At 53.3% G+C, this 17761-nt stretch overlaps 1 protein-coding gene and 1 long non-coding RNA gene across 2 annotated transcripts in view; one reads left to right on the forward strand and one right to left on the reverse strand.

The window, feature by feature from the left end:
• The window catches only part of LOC127042400 (zinc finger protein 862-like), a 751328-nt gene that overhangs the window by 708113 nt on the left and 25454 nt on the right, over positions 1 to 17761 (forward strand). The window lies entirely within an intron of this gene.
• LOC127042403 (uncharacterized) overlaps positions 1 to 17761 on the reverse strand; it is a 1287231-nt gene that overhangs the window by 702303 nt on the left and 567167 nt on the right. The window lies entirely within an intron of this gene.

The raw sequence follows: 17761 nt of genomic DNA on the forward strand, positions 1-17761 counted from the left end.
TTGGCCATACAGGGTAATGCACAGAGCATTTCCCGCATGGAGCAACAGTGACACCGTGTGGCCACAGAGGGTAATGCACAGAGCATTTCCTGCATGGAGCAACAGTGGCATCGTGTGGCCACGCAGGGTAATCCACAGAGCATTTCCTGCATGGAGCAATACTGACACCGTGTGGCCACAGAGGGTAATGCACAGAGCATTTCCTGCATGGAGCAACAGTGACACCGTGTGGCCACAGAGGGTAATACACAGAGCATTTCCCCGCATAGAGCAACAGTGACACCATGTGGTCACGCAGGGTAATGCACAGAGCATTTCCTGCATGGAGCAACAGTGACACCATGTGGTCACGCAGGGTAATGCAGAGAGCATTTTCACGCATGGAGCAACAGTGACACTGTGTGGCCACACAGGGTAATGCACAGAGCATTTCCTGCATGGAGCAAGAGTGACACCATGTGGCCACACAGGGTAATGCACAGAGCATTTCCCGCATGAAGCAACATTGACGCCTTGTGACCACACCAGGTAATGCACAGAGCATTTCCTGCATGGAGCAACAGTGACACCATGTGGCCATGCAGGGAAATGCACAGAACATTTCCTGGATGGAGCAACAGTGATTCCATGTGGCTACGCAGAGTAATGCACAGAGCATTTCTCTCATAGAGGAACAGTGACAACATGTGGCCATGCAGGGTAATGCACAGAGCATCACGCCTATGTAGAGGCTGTAGAGATCCCTGGGGGACTTAGGGGTCATGGGGGGCACAGATAGCTATGTCCAGGCTGGAGACATTCTGGTGGGCATTAGGGGCTTCATGAGGGGCACCAATATCTACGTCAGGGCTGGAGAGGTCCCTGGATGGCTTTGGGGGTTGTGGTGAGCATAGATACATACGTCTATGCTGTAGTGGTCCCTGGGGGTTTAAGGAGTTGGTAAGGGTCACAGAAACCTACGTATGGTCTGGAGGGGTCCCTGGGGGACTTAAGGGTTTGTGGTTGCGCAGATACCTACGTACCGGTTGGAGGGGGCCCTGGGGAGCTTAGGGGGTTTGTGTGGCGTACACATAGCTATAACCAGGCTGGTTGGGGCCCTATGGGTCTTAGAAGGCTGGTGGGGGGCAGAGATACCTATGTAGGGACTGGAGAAGTCCTGGGGAGGGCTTTGGGGGTTCCTGGAAGTCACAAATATCTACGTCCAGGCTGGAGGAGTTCTGGGGGTATTAGGGAGTTGTGCGGGGGCACAGATACCTATATCGAGGCTGTAGGGGTCCTGGGGTTGCTTTGGGGAATTTTGGGGTACAGATACCTACTTCCATGCTGTAGGGGTCGCTGGGAGGATCAGTGGGTTCGTGAGGGTGCACAGATATCTACGTCCGGTCTATAGGGATCCTGGGGGGGGGCTTAGGGGTTTGTAAGGGGCACAGATACATTCATCCAGGCAAGAGGGGTCCTAGGGACCTTAGGGGGTTCATGCTAGGCACAGATACCTGCGTCTAGGCTGGAGGGGTTTTGGGGGTCTTAGGAGGGTTGTGTGGGCACAGATACCTATGTCGATGCTGGAGGGGTCCTGTCATGTCTTAGCGGATTCGTGGGGTCAGAGATACCTACATCTAGGCTGGAGGGGTTCCGGGGGGATTAGGTGTGTTTGGGGGGGGGAACAGATACCTACAACCTGATGGTAGGTGGCCCTGGGTAGGTTAGGCGGTTTTTGTCGGTCACAGATACAAACATCCATGCTGTAGGGGTCCCGAGGGACTTTGTGGGGCTCTAGGGGTCACAGATACCTACCTACAGTCTGGAAGGTTCCTGTGGGTATTAAGGGGTGTGTGGGGCATACAGATGCCTACATCTGGGCTTGTGGGTTCCCTGGGGGGCTTAGAGGTTTGTGGAGAGCACAGATACCATTATCCAGGCTAGATGGGTTCTGGTGGGATTAGGGGGTTGTGGGGGGCACAGATACCTATGTAAGCAGAAGCAGGATGAACTCTATCCTCACATCTGGTGGTGAATTATGGCAAGTGTGGAAAAGGATTTCAGGGTCTGATCATGTTTGCATAGACACACTCACCGTGCATGATACGGCCACGGCAGCCTGGGATGGTTACTTTGGCAGCTATGGTATCCCCAGTTTATTTGTTGTTGGGGTGTGAGATGTGGAGTGTTGTCACCCTGATTGTGTGGATGAGGAACTGTGAAACAGCTTTGAGACAGGGATTCTCACCATCAGTTGAGTGGCACTCACTAGACAAGGGAGTGGGCTCCTTGGGTGAGCTAGAGTCACCAATTGCACTTTTTTTCTTTTAACAGTTGAATAGCAGTATTAATTTTTTATTCTCTTAAAAGTTGAATTTTTAGGTTCTTGAGCTGAAATCACTGAAAAGATGTGTTAGCTTGTGTGGGACTTTGAAACTGTACTGCAGAACACAGTAGTTGGCAGACAGGAGCAGTTTGTGGGAGCGTCCCACGGAGTGAGGTGAGTCTGGCAGCTTTGGGGGATAGCTGGAGCAGAACACAGGTCGGCTGGCAGAGCAGCTGGTGGACCGAGCTGAGCAGTTTGTGGGGAAGGCAAAAGCAGAATCCCATGGAGAGGCAGAGCAGTCAGCAGTGGACCACATAATGTGCCCCTTTCTACTCAGGCTGGCAGGGGGAAAAACCCTGCAGATAGACTCTTGAACTCTGGGGTTGCGCAACTGTGGGTGATTTTGGGGTTGCTGGACTCTTGAAACGTTGGAGATATTGGACTTTGGAGCCTTGGGGTGATTTGGGGATTGCTGGACTCATGAGCCCAGGGAAAAGGACACGGCCTAGTTGAGGTGTTTTCCCAATTTAATGCTATGTTGTTTATCTCACATTATTAAACATTTTCTGCTACACCCAGACTCTGTGCTTGCGAGAGGGGAAGTATTGCCTCTTTGAGGCACCTAGGAGTGCGTATGTAAAATTATCCCATGTCACTGGGTCGGGGTTCGAGCTGGTTTGCATTACATTGTAGGCAAGGGACCCCTATGTATTGAACCCAGTCCTTGCTGCTATCAGTTCAGCCTGGCAGAAGGGTTCCACCTACGTCCATGATCAAGGGGTCCCTGGGGGGCTTAGGGAGTTCGTGGGGGGCACAGATATCTAGGTCCAGACTGTAGGGGGTCGGGGGGGCTCAGGAGTTTGGTGGGGGGCACAGATACCTACGTCCAGGCTGCAGGGGTCCCAGAGGGACTTAGGGGGTGTCACGTAGTGTGGTGGAATCTGGCCCTGCACCCCTCTTCCTGGGACACACCGTGACTCAGCCAGCCAGTAAAACAGAAGGTTTTTTTGGCCAACAGGAATGAAGGATACAGCAGGGCTTTTGGGCACAACCAGGACCCCTCAATCGAGTCCTTCTGGGGGTTCAGGAAGCTTAGTTCCCAGTTTGGGATTCCCTGAATTCCAACAACCCAGCTCCAAACCAAAACTGAACTAACTCCCTCCAGCCAGCCCCTTCCTTTATTCAGCTTCCTGGGCAAAGGTGCTGACCCCCTCCCCGCTGCCTAACTAAAGTTACAGGCTTAGGTCCTGTCCCTCACCTAAAGTCACCCGCTGCTCTCCCATCCCCCACACAGACAGTCCCCACTCCATCACAGTAATGCCCAGAGCATTTCGCGCATGGAGCAACAGTAACACTGTGTGGCCATGCAGGGTAATGCCCAGAGCATTTCCCCCGTGGAGCAACAGTGACACCATGTGGCCACACAGGGTAATGCACAGAGCATTTCCCGCATGAAGCAACAGTGACACCGTGTGGTCACGCAGGGTAATGCACAGAGTATTTCCCCACATGGAGCAACAGTGACACCATGTGGTCACGCAGTGTAATGCACAGAGCATTTCCCCGCATGGAGCAACAGTGACACCGTGTGGCCACACAGGGTAATGCACAGAGCATTTCCTGCATGGAGCAACATTGACACTGTGTGGCCACACAGGGTAATGCACAGAGCATCGCACCTACGTGGAGGCTGTAGAGATCCCTCGAGGGCTTACGGAGGTTCGTAGGGTCACAGATATCTACATCCAGTATGGGCGGGACCCTGGGAGAGTTAGGGGTGTTGTGAGGGGCATAGGTACTTGCGTCCAGGCTGTAGAGGTCCTGGTGGGGATTAAAGGCTTCCTGGAGGACAGCAATATCTACGTCCAGTCTGAAGGGGTCCCTGGACGCTTAGGGGGTTGTCGTGAGCACAGTGATCCCTGGGGGTATAGGGACTTGGTGAGGGGCACAGATACCTATGTATGTCCTGGAGGGGTCCCTGGGGGGGCTTAGTGGTACTGTAGGAGACACAGATACCTACATCCAGGCTATAGGCATTCTGGGGGGGCTTAGGGCTTTGGGGGGGCACAGATACCTACATCCAGGCTGGAGGGGTCCCGGGGGGCTTAGGTGGTCTGTGGGGAGGGGCACAGATATGTACATCCAGGCTGGAGAGGTTCCAGAGAGGATTATGGGTTTTTGCGAATGGCAGAGATACCTATTTCCATACTCTAGGGGTCCCGGGGGGCTTAGGGTTTTTTGGGAGGCACAGATATCTATGTCCAGGTTGGAGAGGTTCCTGGGGGGTTTAGGGAGTTCCTGGGGGGCACAGATACCTAGGTCCATGCTGTAGGGTTCCCTGGGTGGATTAGGGGTTTTCTGGGTGGCAGAGATACCTACGTCTAGGCTGTAGGGGTCCCTGGGAGGCTTAGGGGGTTTGTGGGGGGCAGAGATACCTACTTCCAGGCAATAGGTCTTCCAGGGGGAATTAGTGTGTTGCGGGGGCACAGATACCTAGGTTTAGGATGGAGGGTTCCCGTGGGGGGGGCTTACGCCATTTGTGTTGGGCACAGATATCTGTATTCAGGCTGGAGTGGTCCCTGGGGGGGCTAAAGCGGTTTCTGGTGGGCACAGATAACTACCTCCAGGCTGGAGGGGTTTCTCGGCACTTAGGGGTTGTGGGGGCACAGATACTTCCATCCAGGCTGGAGGGTCCCTGGGGGGCTTAGCGGGTTCATGTGGGGCACAGATACCTAAGTCCAGACTGGATGGGTCCAGGGGGGGCTTATGGGGTTCAGGGAGCACAGATGCTTATCTCTAGGCTATAGGGGTCCCTGGTGGGCTTAGGGGGTTTTGGGGGGCACCAAATACCTAAGTCCATGCTGTAGGCCTCCCTACAGGTGCTTATGGGTTCGTGGGGTGCACAGATACTTATGTCCAGTCTGGAGGGGACAGGGGGGGTTGGGGTTTCATGAGGGGCACAGATACAAACCTCCAGGCTGTAGGAGTCCCAGGGAGGCTGTGGGGGTGCAGATACCTACATCTAGTCTGGATGGGTCCTGGGGGTTATAGGGGGTTTGTGGGGGGCACAGATACCTAGGTACAGGCTGTCGGTGTCCCGAGGAGATTAGGCGGTTCACTGGGGGCTCAGATACATCCAGGTTGGATGTGTCCCGAGGAGCTTAGGGGGTTTGTGGGGTGCTCAGACACCTGTGTCCAGGCTGTAGGGATCCCTGGGAGGTTAGAGGTTCGTGGGTGTCACAGATAGGGACTTCCAGGCTGAAGGGGTCGCTGGGACGTTTAGGGGGTTTGTGGGAGTACAGATACCTACGTCCAGGCTAAAGGGGTAATGGGGGTGCTTAGGGAATCGGGGCGGACACAGATACCTACGTCCAGGGTCTAGGGGTCCCGAGGGGATTGGGGGTTGAGGGGGGAACAGATGCCTACGTCCTAGCTGAAGGGGTCCTGGGTGGTTTAGGAGGTTCGTTGGAGTCACAGATACCTAAGTCCAGGCTGTAGCGGTTCCTGAGGTATTCGGGGATTTCTGGGGGTCACAGATACCTACGTTCAGACTGGAAGGGTTCCAGAGGTCTTAGGAGATTTATAGGGGGACAGATACCAACATCCTGGCTGTAGGGGTTCCCGTGGGGATTAGGTGGTTTATGGGGGGCACAGATTACTCATAGACTCATAGACTCTAGGACTGGAAGGGACCTCGAGAGGTCATCGAGTCCAGTCCCCTGCCCTCATGGCAGGACCAAATACTGTCTAGACCATCCCTAATAGACATTTATCTAACCTACTCTTAAATATCTCCAGAGATGGAGATTCCACAACTTCCCTAGGCAATCTATTCCAGTGTTTAACTACCCTGACAGTTAGGAACTTTTTCCTAATGTCCAACCTAAATCTCCCTTGCTGCAGTTTAAGCCCATTGCTTCTTGTTCTATCATTGGAGGCTAAGGTGAACAAGTTTTCTCCCTCCTCCTGATGACACCTTTTTAGATACCTGAAAACTGCTATCATGTCCCCTCTCAGTCTTCTCTTTTCCAAACTAAACAAACCCAATTCCTTCAGCCTTCCTTCATAGGTCATGTTCTCAAGACCTTTAATCATTCTTGTTGCTCTTCTCTGGACCCTCTCCAATTTCTCCACATCTTTCTTGAAATGTGGTGCCCAGAACTGGACACAATACTTCAGTTGAGGCCTAACCAGCGCAGAGTAAAGCGGAAGAATGACTTCTCGTGTCTTGTTTACAACACACCTGTTAATGCATCCCAGAATCACGTTTGCTTTTTTTGCAACAGTATCACACTGTTGACTCATATTAAGCTTGTGGTCCACTAAGACCCCTAGATCTCTTTCTGCCATACTCCTTCCTAGACAGTCTCTTCCCATTCTGTATGTGTGAAACTGATTGTTCCTTCCTAAGTGGAGCACTTTGCATTTATCTTTATTGAACTTCATCCTGTTTACCTCAGACCATTTCTCCAATTTGTCCAGATCATTTTGAATTTTGACCCTGTCCTCCAAAGCAGTTGCAATCCCTCCCAGTTTGGTATCATCCGCAAACTTAATAAGCGTACTTTCTATGCCAACATCTAAATCGTTGATGAAGATATTGAACAGAACCGGTCCCAAAACAGACCCCTGCGGAACCCCACTTGTTATACCTTTCCAGCAGGATTGGGAGCCATTAACAACTACTCTCTGAGTACGGTTATCCAGCCAGTTATGCACCCACCTTATAGTAGCCCCATCTAAATTGTACTTTCCTAGTTTATCTATAAGAATATCATGCGAGACCGTATCAAATGCCTTACTAAAGTCTAGGTATATCACATCCACTGCTTCTCCCTTATCCACAAGGCTCGTTATCCTATCAAAGAACGCTATCAGATTAGTTTGACATGATTTGTTCTTTACAAATCCATGCTAGCTATTCCCTATCACCTTACCACCTTCCAAGTGTTTGGAGATGATTTCTTTGATTACCTGCTCCATTATCTTCCCTGGCACAGAAGTTAAACTAACTGGTCTGTAGTTTCCTGGGTTGTTTTTATTTCCCTTTTTATAGATGGGCACTATATTTGCCCCCTTCCAGTCTTCTGGAATCTTCCCCGTCTCCCATGATTTCCCAAAGATAATAGCTAGAGGCTCAGATACCTCCTCTATTAACTCCTTGAGTATTCTAGGATGCATTTCATCAGGCCCTGGTGACTTGCAGGCATCTAACTTTTCTAAGTGATTTTTTACTTGCTCTTTCCTTATTTTCTCTTCTAAACCTACCCTCTTCCCGTAAGCATTCACTATACTAGACATTCCTTCAGACTTCTCAGTGAAGACTGAAACAAAGAAGTCATTAAGCATCTCTGCCATTTCCAAGTCTCCCGTTACTGTTTCCCCCTCCTCACTGAGCAGTGGGCCTACCCTGTCCTTAGTCTTCCTCTTGCTTCTACTGTATGACAGATACCAATGTCCTGGCTGTAGATGTTCCTCCACGGTGGCCTCAGGGCTGGAAGAGCTCCCACTCCCTTCTATTACCTGGGGGCTGCAGCAGGGGCACAGAGCTTCTCTGGTCTCACTCCTTTACCCCTGCCCCGCTGTGGCCCTGACACCAGAGAAGCTCTGTGCCCCTGCTGCAGCCTCTGCGCCATATCAGGGAGTGGGAGCTCCTCCAGCCCTGGGGCCACCGTGAGGGAGACTTTTCCAGAGGGACCCAATTTGGCCAGGGGCCCCCGGGACCCCGACAGCCTGGATGTAGGGTTATGTGCGACCACAGCCCCTCTATGTACCCCAGGAACATCTACAGCCAGGACATTGGTATCTGTACCCCCCGAACCCACAAAGCCCCCCAGGGACCTTTACAGCCAGGATGTTGGTATCTGTGCCCCCCCTAAATCTCCTAAGCGCTCCAGGACCCCTCCAGTCTGCATGTAGGTATCTGTGACCCCCATAATTCTCCTAAGACCTCTGGGACCCCTCTAGTCTGCACGTAGGTATCTGTGACCCCCAGAAATCCCTGAATGCCCCAGGAACCCCTACAGCCTGGACTTAGGTATCTGTGACTCCAACGACCCTCCTAAACAACCCAAGACACCTCCAGCTATGACGTAGGTATCTGTTCCCCCCTCAACCCCCAATCCCCTCGGGACCCCTAGACCCTGGACGTAGGTATCTGTGTCAGCCCCGATCCCTTAAGCACTCCCATTACCACTTCAGCCTGGACGTATCTACCTGTGACCCCCACGAACCCCCTAAGCCCCCAGGGATCCCTACAGCCTGGACACAGGTGTCTGAGCACTGCACGAACCCCCTAAGCTCCTCGGGACACATCCAGCCTGGATGTATCTGAGCCCCCAGTGAACCGCCTCATCTCCTCAGGACACCGACAGCCTGTACCTAGGTATCTGTGCCCCCCACAAACCCTCTATACCCCCAGGACCCCTCCAGCCTAGATGTAGGTATCTGTACCCCCACAGCCCCCCTGGGACTCCTACAGCCTGGAGGTTCGTATCTGTGCCCCCCATGAAACCCCAACCCCCCCTGCCCCCTCCAGCCTGGACATAAGTATCTGTGCACCCCATGAACCCATAAGCACCTGTAGGGACCCCTACAGCATGGACTTAGGTATCTGGGGCCCCCCAAAACCCCCTAAGCCCACCAGGGACCACTACAGCCTAGAGATAAGTATCTGTGCCCCCTGAACCCCGTAAGCCCCCCCTGGATCCCTCCAGCCTGGATTTAGGTATCTGTGCCCCCTACGAACCCGCTAAGCTCCCCAGGGACCCTCCAGCCTGGACGGAGGTATCTGTGCCCCCCCACAATCCCTAAGTGCCGAGACACCCCTCCAGCCTGGAGGTAGGTATCTTTGCCGAACACAAACTGCCTAAGCCCCCCCCCATCGGGAACCCTCCAGCCTGGATCTAGGTATCTGTGCCCCCCCAACACACTAATTCCCCCTGGAAGCCCTATTGCCTGGACTTAGGTATCGCTGCCCCCCACAAACCCCGTAACCCTCCCAGGGACCCCTACAGCCTAGACGTATGTACCTGTACCCCTCAGAAAACCCCTAATCCACCCGGGGACCCCTACAGCATGGACCTAGGTATCTGTGCCCCCCAGGAACCCCCTAAACCCCCCAGGAACCACTCCAACCTGGACATAGTTATCTGTGCCTCCCAAAAAAACCCTAAGCCCCCCAGGGACCCCTAGATCCTGGAGATAGGTATCTCTGCTGCCCACAAAAATTCCTTATACTCCCTGGAACCTCTCCAGCCTGGACGTACATAGCTGTGCCCCCCACAACCCCCCTAAGCCCCCCGGGACCCCTCCAGCCTGGATGTAGGTATCTGTGCCCCCCCAAAGCCCTAAGTCCCCCCAGAATTCCTATAGCCTGGACGTAGGTATCTGTGTCCCCTACAATACCACTAAGCCCCTCCAGGGACCCCTCCAGGACAAACATAGGTATCTGTGCCCCTCACCAAGTTCCTAAACCCCCAGGGATCACTGTGCTCACCACAACCTCTAAGCCGTCCAGGGACCTCTCCAGCCCGGACGTAGATATTGGTGTCCTCCAGGAAGCCCTTAATCCCCACCAGGACCTTTACAGCCTGGACGCAAGTACCTATGCCCCCCACAACCCCCCTAACTCCCCCAGAGTCCCGACCATCCTGGACGTAGGTATCTGTGACCCTACGAACCCCCTTAAACCCCCCAGAATGCCTCCAGCCTGGACGTAGCTATCTGTACCTCCCATGACCCCTAAGCCCCCAGGGATCTCTACAGCCTCTACGTAGGTGTGATGCTCTGTGCATTACCCTGAGTGGCCACACAGTGTCACTGTTGCTCTATGCAGGAAATGCTCTGGGCATTACTGTGATGGAGTGGGGACTGTCTGTGTGGGGGATGGGAGAGCAGGGGGTGACTTTAGGTGAGGGACAGGACCTAAGCCTGTAACTCGAGCTAGGCAGGGCTGAGAGAGTGAGCACCTTTGCCCAGGAAGCTGGACACAGGAAGGGGTCGGCTGGAGGGAGTTAGTTCAGTTTTGGTTTGGAGCTGGGTAGTTGGAATTCAGAGAATCCCAAACTGGGAACTAAGCTTCCTGAACCCCCAGAAGGACTCGAGGGAGTTAGTTCAGTTTTGGTTTAGAATTCCTTGGTGCAAAAGCACCGTGAAACTCCCCTTTCTTCTTCACAGAGGGCTTCAACACCCCTTTTCTCACTCAGGCTCACAACTACCCAGAATTCGAGAACTGTCCCTGTTCCCATTGGACAAATGGGAGGAGCCTGAGGTACAGAGAAGGGAGGTGACCTACCCAAGGGCCTACACAGCAAGGCGGTGGCAGAGCCAGAAAGAGAAGCTGCCAGTCAGACTCCTGTTCTAACAGACAACAAATCCCCCCAGAGGCAGGGATAGAGCTCAGGAACTGGGATGGTGGGAAAATTTCATTCCAACCGTTTCTGTCCAAATATCCCATTCAGACTAAACCAGTTTGTTTCTCAGAATCATAACAAGTGAGATGGAAGTTCTTTGCAAAAAGATTTTGTTGCAAAACAAAAGCATCTCCTGTTTGTCACAGTGTGTTAAATTGTGTCATCACACACAAGGAGGAGACACTTAGATCTTGAAAATTAGATAAGATGCTTCAGTCTGAGCTAAGTCATTGCTGCTCTTAACAATTCCAAAATAAAAAAATGCAAATAAAAAAGACTGTTTCAGCTAATCTATTATGTCATAATCTGCTCTGAGTAAACGTGATGGGACACCTCATATTATGTACTACTCTTAGTGACACTCTCCAATGCATCCCCATCCTCCACCCACCATGAGGTAGGTAAGAGTGGATCATTATTATCCCTACTTGAAAGCACACCATAGCCGCTTCACTTCTCCTGCCTCCCCTAGACCCTGGACGTAGGTATCTGTGTCAGCCCCGATCCCTTAAGCACTCCCATTACCCCTTCAGCCTCGACGTAACTACCTGTGACCCCCACGAACCCCCTAAGCCCCCAGGGTTCCCTACAGCCTGGACACAGGTGTCTGAGCACCCCACAAACCCCCTAAACTCCTCGGGACACATCCAGCCCTAAGCCCCCCGAGACCCCTAGAGTATGGAGATAGATATCTCTGCCATCCGCAAAAACCCCTAATCCTCTCCGGAACCTCTCCAGCCTGGATGTCCATATCTGTGCCCCTCCCCACAAACCACCTAAGCCCCCCGGGACCCCTCCAGCCTGGATGTAGGTATCTGTGCCCCCCCAAAGCCCTAAGCCCCCCCAGAATTCCTATAGCCTGGACGTAGGTATCTGTGTCTCCTACAGTACCACTAAGCCCCCCCCCAGGGACCCCTCCAGGACATACATAGGTATCTGTGCCCCTCACCAAGTCCCTATACCCCCAGGGATCACTGTGCTCACCACAACCCCCTAAGCGTCCAGGGACCCCTTCAGCCTGGACGTAGATATTGCTGTCCTCCAGGAAGCCTTTAATCCCCACCAGGACCTCTACAGCCTGGACGCAAGTACCTATGCCCCTCACAACTCCCCTAACTCTCCCAGGGTCCCGCCCATACTGGATGTAGATACCTGTGACCCTACGAATCCCCGTAAGCCCTCGAGGTATCTCTACAGCATCCACGTAGGTGCGATGCTCTGTGCATTACCCTGTGTGGCCACACGGTGTCACTGTTGCTCCATGCGGGGAAATGCTCTGTGCATTATCCTGCGTGACCACCTGGTGTCACTGTTGCTCCATGCAGGAAATACTCTTTGGATTACCCTGCGTGGCCACACGATGCCACTGTTGCTCCATGCAGGAAATGTTCTGTGTATTAGCCTGCGTGACCACATGGTGTCACTGTTGCTCCATGTGGGGAAATGCTCTGTGCATTACCCTGCATGGCCACACGGTGTCACTGTTGCTCCATGCAGGGAAATGCTCTGTGCATTACCCTGCTATGGCCACACGGTGTCACTCTTGCTCCATGCAGGGTAATGCTCTGTGCATTACCCTGCATGGCCACACAGAGTTACTGTTGCTCCATGCGCGAAATGCTCTGGGCATTACTGTGATGGAGTGGGGACTGTCTGTGTGGGGGATGGGAGAGCAGCGGGTGACTTTAGGTGAGGGACAGGACCTAAGCCTGTAACTTAAGCTAGGCAGCGGGGAGGGGGTCAGCACCTTTGCCCAGGAAGCTGAATAAAGGAAGGGGCTGGCTGGAGGGAGTTAGTTCAGTTTTGGTTTGGAGCTGGGTTGTTGGAATTCAGGGAATCCCAAACTGGGAACTAAGCTTCCTGAACCCCCAGAAGGACTCGATTGAGGGGTCCTGGTTGTGCCCAAAAGCCCTGCTGTATCCTTCTTTCCTGTTGGCCAAAAAAACCTTCTGTTTTACTGGCTGGCTGAGTCACTGTGTGTCCCAGGAAGAGGGGTGCAGGGCCAGATTCCACCACACTACGTGACACCCCCTAAGTCCCTCTATGACCCCTGCAGCCTGGACGTAGGTATCTGTGCCCCCCACCAAACTCCTGAGCCCCCCCCGACCCCCTACAGCCTGGACCTAGATATCTGTGCCCCCCACGAACTCCCTAAGCCCCCCAGGGACCCCTTGAGCCTGGACGTAGGTGGAACCCTTCTGCCAGGCTGAACTGATAGCAGCAAGGACTGGGTTCAATACATAGGGGTCCCTTGCCTTCAATGTAATGCAAACCAGCTCGAGTCCCCACCCAGTGACATGGGAAAATTTTACATACGCACTCCTAGGTGCCTCAAAGAGGCAATACTTCCCCTCTCGCAAGCACAGAGTCTGGGTGTAGCAGAAAATGTTTAATAACGTGAGATAAACAACATAGCATTAAATTGGGAAAACACCTCAACTAGGCCGTGTCCTTTTCCCTGGGCTCATGAGTCCAGCAATCCCCAAATCACCCCAAGGCTCCAAAGTCCAATATCTCCAACGTTTCAAGAGTCCAGCAACCCCAAAATCACCCACAGTTGCGCAACCCCAGACTTCAAGAGTCTATCTGCAGGGTTTTTCCCCCTGCCAGCCTGAGTAGAAAGGGGCACCTTATGTGGTCCACTGCTGACTGCTCTGCCTCTCCATGGGATTCTGCTTTTGCCTTCCCCACAAACTGCTCAGCTCGGTCCACCAGCTGCTCTGCCAGCCGACCTGTGTTCTGCTCCAGCTATCCCCCAAAACTGCTAGACTCATCTCATTCCATGGGACACTCCCACAAACTGCTCCTGTCTGTCAACTACTGTGTTCTGCAATACAGTTTCAGAGTCCCCCACAAGCTAACACATCTTTTCAGTGATTTCAGCTCAAGAACCTAGAAATTCAACTTTTAAGAGAATAAAAAATCAATACTGCTATTCAACTGTTAAAAGAAAAAAAAGTGCAATTAGTGACTCTTGCTCACCCAAGGAGCCCACTCCCTTGTCTAGTGAGTGCCACTCAACTGATGGTGAGAATCCCTGTCTCAAAGCTGTTTCACAGTTCCTCATCCACACAATCAGGGTGACAACACTCCACATCTCACACCCCAACAACAAATAAACTGGGGATACCATAGCTGCCAAAGTAACCATCCCAGGCTGCCGTGGCCGTGTCACGCACGGTGAGTGTGTCTATGCAAACATGATCAGACCCTGAAATCCTTTTCCACACTTGCCATAATTCACCACCAGATGTGAGGATAGAGTTTATCCTGCTTCTGTTTACATAGGTATCTGTGCCCCCCACAACCCCCTAATCCCACCAGAACCCATCTAGCCTGGATAATGGTATCTGTGCTCTCCACAAACCTCTAAGCCCCCCAGGGAACCCACAAGCCCAGATGTAGGCATCTGTATGCCCCACACACCCCTTAATACCCACAGGAACCTTCCAGACTGTAGGTAGGTATCTGTGACCCCTAGAGCCCCACAAAGTCCCTCGGGACCCCTACAGCATGGATGTTTGTATCTGTGACCGACAAAAACCGCCTAAGCTACCCAGGGCCACCTACCATCAGGATGTAGGTATCTGTTCCCCCCCCAACACACCTAATCCCCCCGGAACCCCTCCAGCCTAGATGTAGGTATCTCTGACCCCACGAATCCGCTAAGACATGACAGGACCCCTCCAGCATCGACATAGGTATCTGTGCCCACACAACCCTCCGAAGACCCCCAAAACCCCTCCAGCCTAGACGCAGGTATCTGTGCCCAGCATGAACCCACTAAGGTCCCTAGGACCCCTCTTGCCTGGATGAATGTATCTGTGCCCCTTACAAACCCCTAAGCCGCCCCCAGGATCCCTATAGACCGGACGTAGATATCTGTGCACCCTCACGAACCCACTGATCCTCCCAGCGACCCCTACAGCATGGAAGTAGGTATCTGTACCCCAAAATTCCCCAAAGCAACCCCAGGACCCCTACAGCCTCGATATAGGTATCTGTGCCCCCGCACAACTCCCTAATACCCCCAGAACTCCTCCAGCCTGGACGTAGATATTTGTGACTTCCAGGAACCCCCAAAGCCCTCCCCAGGACTTCTCCAGTCCCTACATAGGTATCTCTGCCCCCCACCAGCCTTCTAAGACCCATAGGGCCCCAACCAGCCTGGTTATAGCTATGTGTACGCCACACAAACCCCCTAAGCTCCCCAGGGCCCCCTCCAACCGGTACGTAGGTATCTGCGCAACCACAAACCCTTAAGTCCCCCAGGGACCCCTCCAGACCATACGTAGGTTTCTGTGACCTTACCAACTCCTTAAACCCCCAGAGACCACTACAGCATGGACGTATGTATCTATGCTCACCACAACCCCCTAAGCCATCCAGGGACCTCTCCAGCCCTGACGTAGATATTTGTGCCCCTCATGAAGCCCCTAATGCCCACCAGAATGTCTCCAGCCTGGACGTAGCTATCTGTGCCCCTCATGACCCCTAAGTCCCCCAGGGATCTCTACAGCCTCTACATAGGCTGATGCTCTGTGCATTACCCTGCATGGCCACATGTTGTCACTGTTCCTCTATGAGAGAAATGCTCTGTGCATTACCCTGCGTGGCCACATGGTGTCACTGTTGCTCCATCCAGGAAATGCTCTGTGCATTTCCCTGCTTGGCCACATGGTGTCACTGTTGCTCCATGCAGGAAATGCTCTGTCCATTAGCTGGTGTGGTCACAAGGTGTCAATGTTGCTTCATGCGGGAAATGCTCTGTGCATTACCCTGTGTGGCCACACGGTGTCACTCTTGCTCCATGCAGGAAATGCTCTGTGCATTACCCTGTGTGGCCACATGGTGTCACTGTTGCTCCATGGGGGAAATGCTCTGGGCATTACCCTGCATGGCCACACGGTGTTACTGTTGCTCCATGCGCGAAATGCTCTGGGCATTACTGTGATGGAGTGGGGACTGTCTGTGTGGGGGATGGGAGAGCAGCGGGTGACTTTAGGTGAGGGACAGGACCTAAGCCTGTAACTTAAGCTAGGCAGCTGGGAGGGGGTCAGCACCTTTGCCCAGGAAGCTGAATAAAGGAAGGGGCTGGCTGGAGGGAGTTAGTTCAGTTTTGGTTTGGAGCTGGGTTGTTGGAATTCAGGGAATCCCAAACTGGGAACTAAGCTTCCTGAACCCCCAGAAGGACTCGATTGAGGGGTCCTGGTTGTGCCCAAAAGCCCTGCTGTATCCTTCATTCCTGTTGGCCAAAAAAACCTTCTGTTTTACTGGCTGGCTGAGTCACTGTGTGTCCCAGGAAGAGGTGTACAGGGCCAGATTCTACAACACTACGTGACATCCCCTAAGTCCCTCTGGTACCCCTGCAGCGTGGACGTATGTATCTATGCTCACCACAACCCCCTAAGCCATCCAGGGACCTCTCCAGCCCTGACGTAGATATTTGTGCCCCTCATGAAACCCCTAATGCCCACCAGAATGTCTCCAGCCTGGACGTAGCTATCTGTCCCCCCCACGACCCCTAAGCCCCCCAGGGATCTCTACAGCCTCTACATAGGCGTGATGTTCTGTGCATTACCCTGCATGGCCACACGGAATCACTGTTGCTCCATCCAGGAAATGCTCTGGGCATTTCCCTGCATGGCCACATGGTGTCACTGTTGCTCCATGCAGGAAATGCTCTGTGCATTACCCTGCCTGGCCACACGGTGTCATAGTTGCTCCATATGGGAAATGTTCTGTGCGTTACCGTGCGTGGCCACATGGTGTCACTGTTGCACCATGCGGGAAATGCTCTGTGCATTACTGTGATGGAGTAGGGACTGTCTGTGTGGGGGATGGGAGAGCAGGGGGTGACTTTAGGACCGGACACGTGCTCAGCCTGTAATCTGAGCTAGGCGGGGGGAGGGGTCAGCACCTTTGCCCAGGAAGCTGGATACAGGAAATGGCCAGCTGGAGGGAGTTGGGTTAGTTCAGTTTCGGTTTTGGTCTGGGTGGTTGGAATTCAGGGATTCCCAAACTGGGAACTAAGTTTCCTGAACCCCTAGAAGGACTTGATTGTGGGGTCCTGCTTGTGCCTCCAAGCTCTGCTGTATCCTTCGCTCCTGTTGTCCAATAAACCTTCTGTTTTACTGGCTGGCTGAGAGTCACTGTGAGTCCCAGGAAGAGGGGTGCAGGACCGGACTCCCCCAAACTCCGTGACAGACCCTAAGCCCCTCCGAGACCCCTGCAGCCTGGACGTAGGTATCTGTGCCTTCCACCAAACACCTAAGACACTCAGAGATCCCTCCAGCATGAACTTAGGTATCTGTGCCCCCCACAAACCCCCTAAGCCCCCGAGGGACCTATACAGCCAGAACATTGGTATCTGTTCCCCATATAGACTCCATAAGCCCCTTGCGACACTCCAGTGTGCACGTAGGTATATGTGCCCCTCAGAAACCCTCTAAGCCCCCAGGAACCCCTACAGCCTGGACATAGGTATTTGCACTCCCACAACCCCCCTAACCCCCCCCTCCCGGGACATCTACAATCTGGACGTAGATATCTGTGCCCCTCACGAAACCTCTAACCCCCCCTGGGAACGATACAGCCTGGACATACGTATCTGTGCCCACTCGAACCCCTAAAACCCACTGGTACCCCTACAGCCTGGACATCATAGGTGTCTTTGGCCCCCACAAATCCCCTAAGACTCCCAGGATGCCTCCAGCCTGGACGTAGGTATCTTTGCCCCCCACTAACCTCCTAAACCCCCCTGGTAACCCTACAGCCTGGATGTAGGAATATGTGCCCCCCACGAACCCTCTAAGCCCCCATGGGACCCCTAGAGCATGGAGATTGGTATCTGTGTCCCCCCCAAACTCTCTAAGCCCCCCAGGGACCGCTATGGCCTGGACATAGGTATCTGTGCACCCCAAGGCCCCTAAGATCCCCCGGACCTCTGCAGCCTGGCTGTAGGTGTGACGGTGCTGCCCGTGGGAGCCAGCTCAGCTCACTCAATCAGAGTGAATTGCAAACAAAACAGGGCAGACAAATC

This window comes from Gopherus flavomarginatus, unplaced genomic scaffold (assembly GCF_025201925.1).
Source record: "Gopherus flavomarginatus isolate rGopFla2 unplaced genomic scaffold, rGopFla2.mat.asm mat_scaffold_39_arrow_ctg1, whole genome shotgun sequence".
Taxonomy (NCBI): Eukaryota; Metazoa; Chordata; order Testudines; family Testudinidae; genus Gopherus; species Gopherus flavomarginatus.